Source organism: Balaenoptera musculus, chromosome X (assembly GCF_009873245.2).
Source record: "Balaenoptera musculus isolate JJ_BM4_2016_0621 chromosome X, mBalMus1.pri.v3, whole genome shotgun sequence".
NCBI lineage: Eukaryota > Metazoa > Chordata > Mammalia > Artiodactyla > Balaenopteridae > Balaenoptera > Balaenoptera musculus.
This window is the reverse complement of record NC_045806.1, coordinates 60989826-61008207: the sequence shown is the minus strand read 5'-3', so window position 1 is coordinate 61008207 and position 18382 is coordinate 60989826. Positions and strand designations below refer to the sequence as shown.

At 37.2% G+C, this 18382-nt stretch overlaps 1 protein-coding gene across 2 annotated transcripts in view; it reads left to right on the top strand.

Moving 5' to 3' along the window:
* The window catches only part of NEXMIF (neurite extension and migration factor), a 140672-nt gene that overhangs the window by 51541 nt on the left and 70749 nt on the right, over window positions 1-18382 (top strand). The gene's annotated exons all lie outside the window — the stretch shown is intronic.

Genomic DNA, 18382 nt, shown 5'->3' with positions numbered 1-18382 from the left:
TCATTGGAGATTATTAGCTAGTCCTATGCCTCCTCCTCCTTTTATCTCATCCAGAACAGGTTAAAAGCCTTTCGTATTAAGAATGATTGTTCTTTCTACAAACCCACCCACCTTCTTTCTCTACTCTACAACCTTCTCTTTTACAAGCTGAAAGATCCAAGTAACTTAAACCTGTCTCCAACCCTTGTTTTCATCATTGTCTTTGTGGTTTTCTTTCTCTAATCTTATCTCCTCACTAAAGATGTGGTATGGGACATACGGTTTTCTCCACTACATAATTAAGAAACTATATGCACCAATTGTATGGGATATCTCTTTGTTTTTTTTTTAACATCTTTATTGGAGTATAATTGCTTTACAATGTTGTGTTAGTTTCTGCTGTATAACAAAGTGAATCAGCTATACATAGACATATATCCCCATATCTCCCCCCTCTTGCGTCTCCCTCCCACCCTCCCTATCCCGCCCCTCTAGGTGGTCACAAAGCACCCAGCTGATCTCCCTGTGCTATGCAGCTGCTTCCCACTAGCTATCTATTTTACATTTGGTAGTGTATATATGTCCATGCCACTCTCTCACTTCTTCCCAGCTTACCCTTCCCTCTCCCCATGTCCTCAAGTCCATTCTCTACGTCTGCATCTTTATTCCTGTCCTGCCCCTAGGTTCTTCAGAACCTTTTTTTTTTTAGATTCCATATATATGTGTTAGCATATGGTATTTATTTTTCTCTTTCTGACTTACTTCACTCTGTATGAACAGTCTCTAGGTCCATCCACCTCACTACAAATAACTCAATTTCATTTCTTTTTTATGGCTGAGTAATATTCCATTGTATATATGTGCCACATCTTCTTTATGGGATATCTCTTTGTTTCAATCTGCCTTTTGTGTTATCTACCTGTGAAGGCAACAAGACAAAATGTCTTGGGAATGACTTTCTTTCCCCTGGGAGTGGAGTTGGGTGGAGAGGGACCTGTTCTAATTTATTTCCAGCCTGTATCCAGTGGTGTATTGGAGTTGGCTTGCATCAGCTCATGACAACCAGTTGTGCACATCGCTTCCCAACTCCAAGCTTATGTTCAGTGACAAGTTCATGTACAGTGATTGGTAGCTTGAAATTAGCCATGGTTGGAGTATTTATCCCATAGAAATTAGCAAAGGCAACAAATCAGGCCTCCTCACCCCTCAAGCTGGTAGTTAAACATTTACCAGCATATGACTACCTGTTTCATAATAATTCTTGATCAAAAAATTTATCTAAGTACTTGTCTGCCTCTAGTACTTTGTGAACATGGTCAAAAAGTAGTTACCAGAAGCCACATATCGATATCTGTATATCTGTCTATCTATTTGCAGATTTGAGTCTGGAAGATATAAAACCAGACCTAAGAAATCAGGCAAGTAAGAATTATAATGTAAGTGGGAAGGATCATCTACAACTCTGACACTTCATCTTTAAAACTACGTTAGTAGTTTTAGTGGACCTAGGATAGCTGCTGTTTAATTGAGCAGGTAGGTATTAGATACTGAGAATGAGTTAGATGTTTATAAGAGCCTTTTTTAAGGTAAATGAGCCATTAGAGGTGCTCCATATTTGGATACAAAAGCTAACACTGGAAAGAATGAACCTGATTCTATTTTGACAGCATTTGTCTTCAAACCTCAGATTATGTATGACAGGCAACATGTCCAGAACACTTTCTTATTCTGATGTTTGTATTATTGTGTCTCTGACATTCCTATAAACGAGAGCTCCTCTGCAAACAATATCAGGTTGCTACAGTATTCTCCAGAGCAAATCACATATTATTTCTTCCAGTTTTATTGAGATATAATTGACATTTAATGTTGTATAAGTTTGAGGTGTACAATGTGATGATTTGATACACATATATATTGCAAAATGATTCACAATAAGGTTAATTAACACATCCATCACCTCATGTAATTACCATTTCTTTTATGTGATAACATTTAAGATCTACTCCCTTACCAACTTTCAAGTGTATAATACAGTTTCATTACCTATAGTCACCATGCTGTACATTTGATTCTAGAACTTATTCATCTTATAACATTAAGTTTGTACCTTTGACCAACATCTCCCTATTTTCCTCACCCCAAAGCCCCTGACAAGCATCATTCTACTCTCTATTCTATGAGTTCGACTTTTTCAGGTTCCAAATATAAGTGCCTCATAAAACCTACCCAAGGACAAACTCACCTGATTTTTAAAATTTAGAACAAATAATTTAAATGTTCTTCACTTTTATATGATGGCCAGTTAAAGAATAAAGAAGAAAGGGGAAGGAAAGAAAGAAGACAATGTTGGATAAGGAATGAGGGAGGTGTATGAAGAGAAGGCAGAAAAAGGTTCTTCTTAAAAGCAGTTGTTTTCTACTAAAGCACAGAGATTAAAGTTACCATTTCTACTCTGTAACATCACCTAGAACTAAAGAAATTAGAGCTATTATTATTAGGAAAGTGGAGTTGCAGAAAAGATTAAAGGAATCGGGTTGTTTACCCTAAAAAAGAAAAGACTGGGAAGAGGTGGCATGATTTCTGTCTTTATCTCAAAGGCTTAAAAGACAGGAATTAGATGTCTATTATATGGCAGAAGCTATAGGGAAAGAAAGTTTGTCTCAACATAGGGGAGCACGGAATGTGATGACTACTTTCAGGAGGTAGTGAGCATACTCTTCAATGGAGGTACTTCAGCATCAGATGGGGCTTTGATTTAGGTGACTTTTAAGGTCTACCTGACTCAGTGGTATGTGGACTGTTAAAGGAATCTGGTGTATTTTCTTTCACTATTCATAAAAGATGGTGTGGGAAGCTTTTGTTGTCTTGCCTTAATCTTCTGGAATGTGGACCATGATGTTGTATGAACTGTGTGATGACTAGTGTAATGTGGGGCTTCTTCAGTAGGAACTGGTAGTTTAAGACCGGCCACAGCATTGATGTTACGGTCATCTTCCATTCTTGTGAGTCCATTTGTAATGGCTAAAGACTAAGAATAAAAATAGCAAATTCATGTATTGAATTTCTGTTTAGCTTTCTATTCCCAACACTAATTATTTGTTTCACTGAAGGCTTTTGCCTAGATTAGAAACCTAACTAAATAAAATATCTCTGAATATCTCAAGTTCTTTTATTTCACAACAGTGAATAAAATATACTTTCATATTCTAATGGTACAAATGAAGACAGAATAGGGTGAATAAGAGTAATTTAGGTGGAGAAATCAGATTTCAAATTGGGCTCTAAAGTGTATTAAAATGCGTTTTGTAAGAAGTCTATACAAAAATACATTTTAATCTGTTAATGCTCACAGATTTCATTATATTATCGTTTAAGTTGTTGGGAGAGCTTAATAGGTCACAGCTGATGCTATGCTACCTCATACTCATTTTCTTACCAAGTCCTCAACTGCTGAAGAAAAGGAGTTACTTGTGATATGGATATTTTACTGTCATCCCTTCATATAAAAGTAAGAAATTTCAGGGTTAGGGATAACTCATTCAGGAATCTATGTTTACTGATGAGGTTTTAAAGAAAGTCATACCAAGTGGAGGGGGATGCACTTAAGCAGGAGGGTTATTAAAAACCATTAAAATGTTAATTTAGCTTTTAAAAGCAATGCTTTTATCTCTAAGTATAAAGAGGGTGTTTGCTTATTCATTATCTATTCATTCTAAATAGAATAAATCATTTGGGAGTTAAAAAAGTAGGAACTCATCTTTTCCAATCTGTAAAGGAAATGGCTGAATAAATTAGCTACAAAAGCCAATATTTTAGTTTCTTTTCACATTAACGGGGCTTGAATTTAAAACAAAAAACCTTACCTTAGATTTGTAAGATTCAAAGATATGTTCACTTAATTTAGCATGTAGATAATTTTGCTCTAAATAAAAATAGCATAAATGCTCATTGTTTGGTGAGAAACAATCAACAAAATGAAAAGGCAACCTACGGAATGGGAAAAAATATTTGCAAATCATATATCTGTTAAGGGGTTAATCCCCAAAATATATAATGAACTGATGCAACTCAATAGCAAATATATATATATATATCCAATTTAAAAATGGGCAAAAGAACTGAATAGACATTTTCCCAGGAATGTGCAAATGACAATATGCCCGACATAACTAGTCATCAGGGAAATGCAAATCAAAACCACAGTGAGATGCCACCTCACACCTGTTAGAATGGCTGTCATCAAGAAGACAAGAAGTAATAATTGTTGGTGAGGCTGCAGAGATAAAGGAACTGGTGTGCATTGTTGGTGGGAAAGTAAATTGGTTCAACCACTATGAAAAGCAGTATGGAGGTTCCTCAAAAAATTAAAAATAGAACTATCCTTTGATCCAGCAATCCCACTTCTGGATATATATCCAAAGGAAATAAAATCAGAGTCTTGAAGAGATATCTATCTGCATTCCCATGGTCATTGCTGCATTATTCACAATAGCCAAGATATGGAAACAACCTAAGTGTCTGCTAACACTGATGGATAAAGAAGATGTGATATATATATATAATATATATATTATAACATATATATATACACATAATTCAGCAATGAGAAAGAAGGAAATCCTTCCATTTGGAACAATGTGGGTGGACTTGAGGGCATTATGCTAAGTGAAATAAATCAGACAAAGACAAATACTGTATGATCTCACTTATATGTGGAATCTAAAAAAGATAAACTCATAAAACAGAGTAGAATGGTGGTTTCCAGGGGCTGGGCCAGGTGGGGGCAGGAATGGGAAGATGTTGGTCAAAGGGTAAACAATTCCAGTTATAAGACGATTAAGTTCTGGAGATCTAATGTACAGCATGGTGACTGTCGTCAGTGATACTGTATCATACACTTGAATTTTGCTAAGAGAGTAGATCTTAAATGTTCTCACCACAAAAAGAAATGGTAGTCATGTGAGGTTATGGAGGTGTTAACTGATGCTACTTTGGTAATCATTTCACAATATATAAGTGCATCAAATCAACATGTTGAGCACCTTAAACTTACACAATGTTATATGTCAATTATGTCTCAATAAATCTGGGGGGAAAATTTTAAATAAATAAATTTTAAAAAGTAAGAAAAAGGTCATTGCGAGCTAAGGTAGTTGAAGAAAACTTTTTGAAAAAGGTAGGACTTGAACATGATGGTGAAGGAAAACTGGAACTCAAGGAAAAGAATGGAATTCTCTACGTTGTTAATAAATAGTGTTAAGGTGCAGAGACAGAAGTGGAAATACTGTCATATGAGGGAGGCAGTAAGTGCAGCAGTTTGTTTAGGGGGCAAGAATTTCATATTAGGGAGTAGTGGTTGAGGATGTTAAAATGCACTAGGTTCAGATCGTAAAGCTCCTTAATACCAAGATAAAGCCACTGTGAGCAGTAGGGAACCACTGATGGTTTCTGAGTGGGGAGACGAGGACATGTGCAAAGGGATATTTTTCAAGAGAGTGTTTTGCTAGCAGTGTAGAAGATGTTTTAGAGGCAGAGAGAGGAGCTAGAAAGCTCTTGCCTTAACCCAACTGTGAGGCAAAAAAGGCCTAGCATGGGGCACTATTAGCACTGCGAAAACATACAATAGAGATTAGATTTGGTGACCCTGATAGATTTTAGGGCATAGGAATGGCTCCCAGTCACCCAGATTTGAAACCCTGAAATGATCATGCCTTTGACACCAATAAGATAGTGGCCTTAATTCCATATATTTCCAAGTGATCATGAAAGGATTTATTTCAGTTAGCTTTGATAAATAAAATAAAAAATTCATCATTCAGTGTCATGATGAAGCTGAAAACTAATCTTAAAATGTAAAATATAAATCACTGCTTTAATTGTACATGTACATATCTTCTAAAAATAAATCCTGCATCTGTCTAAGTTGTAAAGAATATGTATTAAGGTTAAATAAAACAAGTACGCATTCTTTTTTCTTTTTCCCTCCAAGTGCTTTATTTATTTATTTAATTTATTTTTTTATGCAACAGGTTCTTATTAGTTATCAATTTTATACATATTAGTGTATATATGTCAATCCCAATCTCCCAGTTCATCACACCACTCCCGCCCCCCCCGCCACCGCTGTCCCACCTTGGTGTCCATACGTTTGTTCTCTACATCTGTGTCTCCATTTCTGCCCTGCAAACTGGTTCATCTGTACCATTTTTCTATGTTCCACATATATGCATTAATATGTGATATTTGCTTTTTTCTTTCTGACTTCACTCTGCGTGACAGTCTCTAGATTCATCCGCATCTCTACAAATGATCCAATTTCGTTCCTTTTTATGGCAGAGTAATATTCCATTGTATATATGTACCACATCTTCTTTATCCATTTGTCTGTTGATGGGCATTTAGGTTGCTTCCATGACCTGGCTATTGTAAATAGTGCTGCAATGAACATTGGGGTGCATGTGTCTTTTTGAATTATGGTTTTCTCTGGGTATATGCCCAGTAGTGGGATTGCTGGGTCATATGGTAATTCTATTTTTAGTTTTTTAAGGAACCTCCATACTGTTCTCCATAGTGGCTGTATCAATTTACATTCCCACCAACAGTGCAAGAGGGTTCCCTTTCTCCACACCCTCTCCAGCACTTGTTGTTTGTAGATTTTCTGATGATGCCCATTCTAACTGGTGTGAGGTGATACCTCATTGAAGTTTTGATTTGCATTTCTCTAATAATTAGTGATGTTGAGCAGCTTTTCATGTGCTTCTTGGCCATCTGTAGGTCTTCTTTGGAGAAATGTCTATTTAGGTCCTCTACCCATTTTTGGATTGGGTTGTTTGATTTTTTGATATTGAGGTGCATGAGGGGCTTGTATATTTTGGAGATTAATCCTTTGTCTGTTGTTTCATTTGGAAATATTTTCTCCCATTCTGAGGGTTGGCTTTTCATCTTGTTTGTAGTTTCCTTTGCTTTGCAAAAGCTTTTAAGTTTCATTAGGTCCCATTTGTTTATTTTTGTTTTTACTTCCATTACTCTAGGAGGTGGGTCAAAAAAGATCTTGCTGTGATTTATGTCAAAGAGTGTTCTTCCTATGTTTTCCTCTAAGAGTTTTATAGTGTCTGGTCCTACATTTAGGTCTCTAATCCATTTTGAGCTTATGTTTGTGTATGGTGTTAGGGAGTGTTCTAATTTCATTCTTTTACATGTAGCTGTCCAGTTTTCCCAGCACCACTTATTGAAGAGACTGCCTTTTCTCCATTGTATATCCTTGCCTCCTTTGTCATGGATTAGTTGACCATAGGTGCGTGGGTTTATCTCTGGGCTTTCTATCCTGTTCCATTGATCTATATTTCTGTTTTTGTGCCAGTACCATATTGTCTTGATTACTGTAGCTTTGTAGTATAGGCTGAAGTCAGGGAGTCTGATTCCTCCTGCTCCGTTTTTTTCCCTCAAGACTGCTTTGGCTATTCTGGGTCTTTTGTGTCTCCATACATATTTTAAGATTTTTTGTTCTAGTTCTGAAAAAATGCCATTGGTAATCTGATAGGGATTGCATTGAATCTGTAGTTTGCTTTGGGTAGTATAGTCATTTTCACACTGTTGGTTCTTCCAATCCAAGAACATGGTATATCTCTCCATCTGTTTGTATTATCTTTAATTTTTTTCATCAGTGTTTCATGGTTTTCTGCATACAGGTCTTTTGTCTCCCTAGGTAGGTTTATTCCTAGGCATTTTAATCTTTTTCTTGCAGTGGTAAATGGGAGTGTTTCCTTAATTTCTCTTTCAGATTTTTCATCATTAGTGTATAGGAATACAAGAGATTTCTGTGCATTAATTTTGTATCCTGCAACTTTACTGAATTCATTGATTAGCTCTAGTAGTTTTCTGGTGACATCTTTAGGGTTCTCTATGTATAGTGTCATGTCATCTGCAAACAGTGACAGCTATACTTCTTCTTTTCTGATTTGGATTCCTTTTATTTCTTTTTCTTCTCTGATTGCTGTGGCTAAAACTTCCAAAACTACATTAAATAACAGTGGTGAGAGTGGGCAACCTTGTCTTGTTCCTGATCTTAGTGGAAATGCTTTCAGTTTTTCACCATTAAGAATGATGTTTGCTGTGGGTTTGTCACATATGGCCTTTATTATGTTGAGGTAGGTTCCCTCTATGCCTACTTTCTGGAGGGTTTTTATCATAAATGGGTGTTGAATTTTGTCAAAAGCTTTTTCTGCATCTATTGAGATGAGCATATGGATTTTATTCTTCAATTTGTTAATATGGTGTATCACATTGATTGATTTGCGTATATTGAAGAATCCTTGCATCCCTGCGATAAATCCCACTTGATCATGGTGTATGATCCTTTTACTGTATTGTTGGATTCTGTTTGCTAGTATTTTGTTGAGGATTTTTGCATCTATATTCATCAGTGATATTGGTCTGTAATTTTCTTTTTTTGTAGTATCTTTGTCTGGTTTTGCGATCACGGTGATTTTGGCCTCATAGAACGAGTTTGGGAGTATTCCTTCCTCTGCAATTTTTTGGAAGAGTTTGAGAAGGGTGGGTGTTAGCTCTTCTCTAAATGCTTGATAGAATTCACCTGTGAAGCCATCTGGTCCTGGACTTCTGTTTGTAGGAAGATTTTTAATCACAGTTTCAATTTCATTACTTGTGATTGATCTGTTCATATTTTCTGTTTCTCCTGGTTCAGTCTTGGAAGGTTATACCTTTCTAAGAATTTGTCCATTTATTCCAAGTTGTCCATTTTATTGGCATAGAGTTGCTTGTAGTAGTCTCTTAGGATGCTTTGTATTTCTGTGGTGTGTGTTGTAACTTCTTCTTTTTCATTTCTAATTTTATTGATTTGAGTCCTCTTCCTCTTTTTCTTGATGAGTCTGGGTAAAGGTTTATCAATTCTGTTTATCTTCTCAAAGAACCAGCTTTTAGTTTTATTGATCTTTGCTATTGTTTTCTTTGTTTCTGTTTCATTTATTTCTGCTCTGATCTTTATGATTTCTTTCCTTCTAACTTTGGGTTTTGTTTGTTCTTCTTTCTCTAGTTCCTTTAGGTGTAATATTAGATTGTTTATTTGAGATTTTTCTTGTTTCTTGAGGTAGGATTGTATTGCTATAAACTTCCCTCTTACAACTGCTTTTGCTGCATCCCATAAGTTTTGGATCGTCGTCTTTTCATTGTCATTTGTCTCTACGTATTTTTTTATTTCCTCTTTGATTTCTTCAGTGACCTCTTGGTTATTTAGTAACGTATTGTTTAGCCTCCATGTGTTTGTGTTTTTTTACATTTTTTTCCCTGTAATTGATTTCTAATCTCATAGCGTTGTGGTCAGAAAAGGTGCTTGATGTGATTTCAGTTTTCTTAAATTTACTGAGGCTTGATTTGTGACCCAAGATGTGATCTATCCTGGAGAATGTTCCATGTGCCCTTGAGAAGAAAGTGTAATCTGCTGTTTTTGAATGGAATGTCCTGTAAATATCAATTAAATCTATCTGGTCTATTGTGTCATTTAAATCTTGTGTTTCCTTATTAGTTTTCTGTTTGTATGATCTGTCCGTTGGTGTAAGTGAGGTGTTAAAGCCCCCCACTATTATTGTGCTACTGTCGATTTCCTCTTTTATAGCTGTTAGCAGTTGCCTTACGTATTGATGCTCCTATGTTGGGTGCATATATATTTATAATTGTTATATCTTCTTCCTGGATTGATCCCTTGATCATTATGTAGTGTCCTTCCTTGTCTCTTGTAAAGTTCTTTATTTTAAAGTCTATTTTATCTGATATGAGTATTGCTACTCCAGCTTTCTTTTGATTTCCATTTGCATGGAATATCTTTTTCCATCCCCTCACTTTCAGTCTGTATGTTTCCCTAAGTCTGAAGTGGGTCTCTTGTCTTGAAGTGGGTCTCCATATATGTGGGTCTTGTTTTTGTATCCATTCAGCGAGCCTGTGTCTTTTGGTTGGAGCATTTAATCCATTCACGTTTAAGGTAGTTATCGATATGCATGTTCCTATTACCATTTTTTAAATTGTTTTAGGTTTGTTTTTGTAGGTCCTTTTCTTCTCTTGTGTTTCCCACTTAGAGAAGTTCCTTTAGCATTTTTTTTAGAGCTGGTTTGGTGGTGCTGAATTCTCTTAGCTTTTGCTTGTCTGTAAAGCTTTTGATTTCTCCATCGAATCTGAATGAGATCCTTGCTGGGTAGAGTAATCTTGGTTGTAGGTTCTTCCCTTTCATCACTTTAATTGTATCATGCCACTCCCTTCTGGCTTGCAGAGTTTCTGCTGAGAAATCAGCTGTTAACCTTATAGGAGTTCCCTTGTATGTTATTTGTCGTTTTTCCCTTGCTGCTTTCAATAATTTTTCATTGTCTTTAATTTTTGCCAATTGATTACTATGTGTCTCAGCATGTTTCTCCTTGGGTTTATCCTGCCTGGGACTCTCTGCGCTTCCTGGACTTGGGTGGCTATTTCCTTTCCCATGTTAGGGAAGTTTTTGACTATAATCTCTTCAAATATTTTCTTCGGCCCTTTCTCTCTCTCTTCTCCTTCTGGGACCCCTATGATGCGAATGTTGTTGCATTTAATGTTGTCCTAGAGGTCTCTTAGGCTGTCTTCATTTCTTTTCATTCTTTTTTCTTTAGTCTGTTCTGCAGCAGTGAATTCCACCATTCTGTCTTCCAGGTCACTTATCCGTTCTTCTGCCTCAGTTAATCTTCTGTTGATTCCTCGTACTGTAGTTTTCATTTCAGTTATTGTATCGTTCATCTCTGTTTGTTTGTTCTTTAAATCTTCTAGGTCTTTGTTAAACATTTCTTTCATCTTCTCGATCTTTGCCTCCTTTCTTTTTCCGACGTCCTGGATCATCTTCACTATCATTATTCTGAATTCTTTTTCTGGAAGGTTGCCTATCTCCACTTCATTTAGTTGTTTTTCTGGGGTTTTATCTTGTTCCTTCATCTGGTACATAGCCCTCTGCCTTTTCATTTTGTCTGTCTTTCTGTGAATGTGGTTTTTGTTCCACAGGCTGCAAGACTGTAGTTCGTTTTGCTTTTGCTGTCTGCCCTCTGGTGGATGAGGCTATCTAAGAGGCTTGTGCAAGTTTCCTGATGGGAGGGTTTGGTGGTGGGTAGAGCTGGCTGTTGCTCTGGTCGGCAGAGCTCAGTAAAACTTTAATCCGCTTGTCTGCTGTTGTGTGGGGCTGGGTTCCCTCCCTGTTGGTTGTTTGGCCTGAGGTGACCCAACACTGGAGCCTACCCGAGCTCTTATGTGGCGCTAATGGCAGACTCTGGGAGGGCTCACACCAAGGAGTACTTCCCAGAACTTCCGCTGCCAGTGTCCTTGTCCTCTCGGTGAGACACAGCACACCCCCCCCGCCTCTGCAGGAGACCCTCCAACACTAGCAGGTAGGTCTGGTTCAGTCTCCTATGGGGTCACTGCTTCTTCCTCTGGGTCCAAATGTGCACACTACTTTGTGTGTGCCCTCTAAGAGTGGAGTCTCTGTTTCGCCCAGTCCTGTTGAAGTCCTGTAATCAAATCCCGCTTGCCTTCAATGTTTGATTCTCTAGGAATTCCACCTCCCGTTGCCGGACCCCCAGGTTGGGAAGCCCGACGTGGGGCTCAGAACCTTCACTCCAGTGGGGGGGACTTCTGTGGTATAAGTGTCCTCCAGTTTGTGAGTCACCCACCCTGCAGTTATGGGATTTGATTTTATTGTGATTGCACCCCTCCTACCATCTCATTGTGGCTTCTCCTTTGTCTTTGGATGTGGGGTATCTTTTTTGGTGAATTCCATTGTCTTCCTGTCAATGATTGTTCAGCAATTAGTTGTGATTCTGGTGCTCTTGCAAGAGAGAGTGAGAGCATGTTCTTCTACTCCGCCATCTTGAACCAATCTCAGTATGCATTCTTTATAGAAATATTGATTAAATTGATTCTTCCTGATTAGTGATTTAAATTGACATGGTTTATTCCACTGACGCAAAGATTCTGTGCCCTCCAGGGGTCTCTCTGGAAAGGCAAGGCAGCTCACTGACAGCAGGGACTGGAACATTTCCAATTCAGTCCCAGAGCTCAGCCCACTTTATCTAGAAATTAAAGCAAATAGAAAGTTTCCTGAGGGTCCATGACAACAGAAAAATGTATGGGGTGTCATTTATGAACCAACACAGAGTTAAAAATCAGGAAGTCAATTATATATTTAGTTTCAATTGTTCTGTAATTGTATCATGTTAATTATATATTCAGTCATGTATTGTTGGCTATTGGTTTGTGTCAGTTACATAGTCTACCTTGTATTATTGTCAAGTTGTTTGTTTCACATGCATCAGATACAGAACTCCTAGATAAAATGGAGGCTCCCCAGGGATAGGGACTACACTTCTGTTTTGTTCCCCACCCCCCACCAGTGAATAGCATGAGACCTGGCACATGGCTAAGTACTGAAGTAGAATAAGGTATTTCATAGTATTTAAGTCTGGATCCATATACTATTGTGAACCTCTCTAACACTTTGGATTCCACAACAGTACTGGAAATGTTGACTTATACCAGCAAGATGACTTTATATTCCTTTTAGAGTTGTTTCCAGAGATACTGTTCATGTACAATCATGCAGGATACAAAGTACAAAGTAGAAATATATACTTATTTGTAAGAAGAGAGGATCTGACTGATTAATGGTCAGTTCTTGGCTTTTCCACTTGGGTCTGCCAGTTAAACTTGCTGAGCTCAGAGTTTCCCTACCTGCAAAATAGGACAGTAATTCCTGCCTTGGCAAGTGGTTGTGATAATTAAATACAATAACATGTCAGTGTCCTGGCAGCACCAGTTCCTTGGAGTAAGAACAGGTAACCCATTGTCCATCTTGTTAAGGTGTGCTACAGGGATGACAATAAATCTCTCTTTATGACAAATCAATTCAGAAATTCTGGTTCTCAGTAGCAGTGTCCATGGCCAATACTAAGGTACTGTTAAGCTCTGAAATGCTGTGATTTTATTCTCATGACCCCTTTTCATATGTATTGTCATTTATAAACAAAATGTTTTCACAACTGTTATCTCATTTGACCTTCACAACTGAAAGAAATGCATTAGAAGCATTAACTTCTTTATTGAGTCCTTAATACATGCTAAATGAATACATGTTCTCAATAAAACCACTGAGTACTGGTGATGCTGGCAATACATCAGTGAAAATACAGATGTACAGATGAAAATTCCTGCTGTCATAGAACTCACATTCTGGTGAATTGAACTCTGAGTGAAGAAACCTGGCTTCTAGTTCTGATGTAGCTACTAGCTCACTAGTTGTGAGAGAAAAATGTATGTGTTTATTTTCATGTATGCACATGTTCTTACCTAGATGCTTTCACAAGACCCTTATTGTCTCAAATAGAATACTTGTTTAATCCCACCCATTGTCAAAGTTTACAGAACTTGCCTTTAGGATGCATAGAATTTCTCTGGGCTCTGTTTGGTGGCACCTGTGGGCAGCACTTGGTAAAAAGTGCCTTGTCTCAAGGAGGGACCTGGGAACAGTTATTTACAGTGTGGAATTTTTTCAGCATGTTATTTTAGACATCTGCCTTTCATTTTGATTTTCATTTTGTTTAAATTTTGAATTTAATGCAGAGTAGTGTGGAGGCTCTGAATTGTTTGCTTTCTTTCTGTGTAATAAGGCTGTGCCATCCAATTATTGCAGCTCCTTAAAGGATCTCAATTGCATAAAATAATTCTTTTCTAAGTGCTTTCTCACCTCTCTTCTTTAGCCTCACATCCTCCCTGGGAATTTTGGGCCTGTTATTATGATTGCTGTTTGACAGTAGGAGGAACTAAAGTATAAAGAAAATAAATAGGTAGGCCAATATTCTCTGGGATTAAAAAGCAGTGTTACTCTTAGACTTGTGATTTTTTCATTACAGTAGGTTTTCCCAACTCAGCCGCCAGAGAACAACCACACCAGAAGAGAAAGCTACAGTTGTGCTGCACTTGGAATCAAAATACTTGGCCTCTGGTCCTAGTTCTACCTCTTTTATGACCTTGGACAAGCAGTTAAGCTCTCTGGGTTTCTGAAAATATAGGATAAATGATAGACTTTTCTTGAAACTCTCTCTTTAGATATCTTTCCCTAATCTTATTTTCTTTCCTCTGATTTTCTTTTACTCTCAACTTTTCTTACTCCTATTTCTTGTCCTCCTGAGGCTTGTTGTCTCTTGTAGCCCTGACTCTGATCTTCTTTAGCCTTCCCCCCCTCCTCCTGGTGTCATATTGCCCTATGTAATATTTGCTGATCCGTTTCTTACATCATCCTTGAATGAAGAGAAAAGAAGCCTGATTTGGCATCTTTACAAAGAATACGAGATCTTAATTGTCAAAAGAGTATGAAACATTAAACACAATGAAGATTAAAGGTCCTAACTAACTTGGTAAAGGTCTGTTTTACTTTAAGGAGCTAACAAAGAACTTTATTTAAATACATTTTTTAAAAGAAGCTATTGAGCTAGGGAAACTATATATTAATTTGGTGTGAGGGGATGCATGTATATGTGTGTATAATTTTAATTAAGTTCGGATGTTGTTTGGATCCCATGTGTAAATTGTATGTACCAAATGAGTTATTGTTAGTCATTAATAGTGAATAGAATAGCTTCTGAGATGTGTTAGTCACTATTTACTGCGGCAGAATGCTAGAAATACTGATAGCACGAAACTCTACCTCCTAATTATTCCCAGGGTCCAATTCTGCTCTCTATCTAATCTTCACTAAGTCATAGCAACATATTTTTCAGCAAATTTATGGTTTAGATACCTGGTTGGAAGGGGAGGGATTAATTAAACCACGTAAGTGTTTTCTTTGAAGCTAGAGTTTTCCTTCTCTTATGTTCAGATGGGAATTTATCATACCAACCCAACCCCCTTACTAAGAGATACTTTTTAATGCTTGGAAGGCAAGGGCAAGGAGCACAGAGGCTTTCTTCCTACATAACTCAGGAGTTTACCATCTTGGAACCCTATGAAGAAAATGAGAATCCTGTTACTGTGCTGTGGGTAGCCAAGAAAGTGGGAAGCTGGCTGTATGATACTGCTAGTTTCCTCTCCAAGTTGCGTGTGTGTGTGTGTATGTGTGTGTGTGTGTGTGTGTTAGGGGTGGGTTCGAAGAATCTAAGCAGCCTACAGGCTCAGAGAGATGGCTAGGCAACACTAACTACCTTACTTAGAGGTGTGGATGACTTTTGCTGACAGCATGTGAACTCAAACAGTCTTACCCCTCACTGCTAGTCTCCTCAATCTAGGCTATGTTAAAATTGCTACTAGCTCGGTGCTTTGTGACCACCTAGAGGGGTGGGAAAGGGAGGGTGGGAGGGAGACGCAAGAGGGAGGGGACATGGGGATATATGTATACATATAGCTGATTCACTTTGTTATAAAGCAGAAACTAACACAACGTTGTAAAGCAATTATACTCCAATAAAGATGTTAAAAAAAAATTGCTACTAGCTAAGGAATAGAGCTGTAAGTGAATACCTGAAACCGGTGGAGTGTTTGGATTTGTCTATAAGATTACTATGCTAAATATGTGAATTGCAGTTTTTAACACCAGACATAAGGGAATATTATCAATAATGAGACCCTGAAATGCAGACAGCTTCTATTTCAAGTAGGATACTTTCTTATGCACTTACGGGAAGGAACCAATCCCATGGCACATGGCCTACAGGTGATATATGGAAGGAAAGGGAAAATGAAAGGGGAAGTCATATTGGGAGATGACACTGGAAAGGTAAACTATGTAAGCCTTATCTTTGAAGACTGCGAATGCCAGGCTGAGTGATCTAAAATGTATTGTTTACATATACAGTTAGAGCAAGTCTCGTTGTGATCTGGACTATATGGGGGTAGAGGAGTGTATCCTTAGGGTTTAAACAAAACTGGCTTTGAATTCCTCTTTCTCACACTTACTATACGACCATTGCTATGTTGCTGCTTCTTTAATGTGCCTCACTATTCTCCTTTGTAGAATATAGATAATAGTAATTTCTCTTGCATAGTTGTTAATATTAAATGTTGTTAATATTAAATGTTGTAAATATTATGTGAGATAATGTATATAAAGTTCGGTGCCTGGCATGTTGTAAGTACTCAATAAATAGTAGCTGTTATGAGTAATCCTTGGACTTTGTATTACAGCCCTTTGATTCTGGTTTCTTCATAGAGTTTTGGAAGAAGTAAATGAGGTTGCTCTGTTGAGCCATTATGTCATTCCTAATTTGTAGAGCAGTTGATAAACTTCATTTGTGTTATTTCATTTGATCTTCACAATGAACCTTAGAAGTTGTTAGGACTATTTTACACATGAGAAAACTAAGGCCTAGAGGAGAAATGAACTTCTTAAGGTGACATAATAATGTCAGAGATAGGACTAGAACCCAGAGATCCTAATGCTGCATTCAGTGCTCTTTTCATTGCACCATACTCCTCAAAACGAGCTTAGGTTACTTTTACTTTGATTTGTTTCTGCCAAGGCTATGGTAGACCATATTGCGTAGGTTTTAAAGTTAGAGCTATATGATTGGCACAAGATTAAGCAAGAACAGTAATTTACATACTAATGTATGTTATTTAATGTAAACCCACTAGAAAACCTCCACCTCCACATCTCTCCCCATTTTATCCTTGAAGGCTAGCATTTATTAAAAATTAAAATAAATAAAAAGGCCTCTTATCCTTGAGATGAGCTTTTTGTAATTGTAATTTTCTAAAAAATCCTAATTACAAAGCAATACAGCTTTCAAGTAGTACAAGGATGATTCAATTTATAACTTGCAATCATTATCTTTCTCTGTCTAGAGAAGAAAACACACTGAAATTTTCTTCTTTTCAAAAATACCAAAACGATGTTGATATATTTTCTTTCTTCCTTTTGATAGAGCCTCCTCTCATAGAATTATTTTGTAATCCTGTTTAAAAGCCGGTTCCACCAATAACTGACTTTGAGTTTCCTGGGTTCCAATGTTTATTACTCCACTCTCTTATTTCTGCTCCTTCACGTGCAGTAAACCAAACACCCTCATCATTCAGCCAAACAATGCGTACCTACCGTGTGCTAAACACTGCATAAGATGCAAGTGTGATTGATACTGGAAAGTCTTGAAACTTAGGCACTGTGGGTATGGGTATTGGGGGAGGGGGGCTGCAAATGCAGTGTGTGCAGTAGAAAGAGCAATGGATTTGGCATGAGGAAACCTGAGTTCAAGCTCCAGCATGTCATATGAATCAGTTTCTTTATCTGTTAAATGAGGCCACTGAACTAATGTCTCTGCTTAGTGCCCTTTGGTCCAGTGTTGGCCCAAAATTTCTAGTTCGATATTTTAGGCTATTAAGCTATTAAGCTGGGGGTTGACCAACTCCTCTGAAGATTCCACAAATAAAGAAAAAACAGTGTAAGTACAGCTCTCTGACTTTTCTGGTGATTTTCTGTTCAGGTTTCTTGTGAAACAGAGTTCCATGTTTCATAGATTCCAAGTCATACACCCTGAAGTGAACAGTTACCTTTACCCCATCTGGGCTCAGGAATGGTCCTACGATTTTAATTATATTATGACTTTTATTTTTGCTTTTTATTCCTAGTAGAAATAATGTTCCGGATGTGATAGGAAAGTGTTAGAACTTTTTGGTTTTTTAAGCAGAAATGTACTCCCTCCTCCAGCAACAAAAAAGCTCCTTTCCATTTCCATTGTAATTTGAAAGGGTCATCTTTGTTTAGAGATTAGAGAGCCTTAGAATGCCATATGTAAAAGCTAATAGAGCCTATATAGCTATTGAAGAAATTGAATCAATAATTAACCTTCCCAAACAGAAAGCACCAAGACCAGATTGGTTCACTGGTGAGTTCGACCAAACATTTAAGGAAGAAATTGTACAATCTCTTCCAGAAAATTGAAGTAGAGGGAATACTTCCTAAACCATTTTATAAGGCCAGCATTATCCTAATAACAAAACCAGACAAAGACCAAGAAAGGAAAGCTACATATCTCTCATGAACATAGATGCAGAAATCCTCAAAAATATTAGCAAATCAATCCAATAATGTATCAAAAGAATTATACAACACCAAGTGGGATTTATTCCAAGTATGCAAGACTTTTTCAACATTTGAAATACAATTAATGTAATCCATCACATGAACAGGCTAGAGAAGAAAAATCATATGATCATATCAATAGGTGAAGAAAAAGCATTTGACAAAATCTAACACCATTTTTTGATTAAAAAAAAAACTCTTAGCAAACTAGGAATAGAGGGGAAATTCCTCAATTTGATAAACAACAACTACCAAAAATCTACAGCTAACATCATAGCTAATGGTGACAAATTAAATGCTTTCCTAAGATGGGGA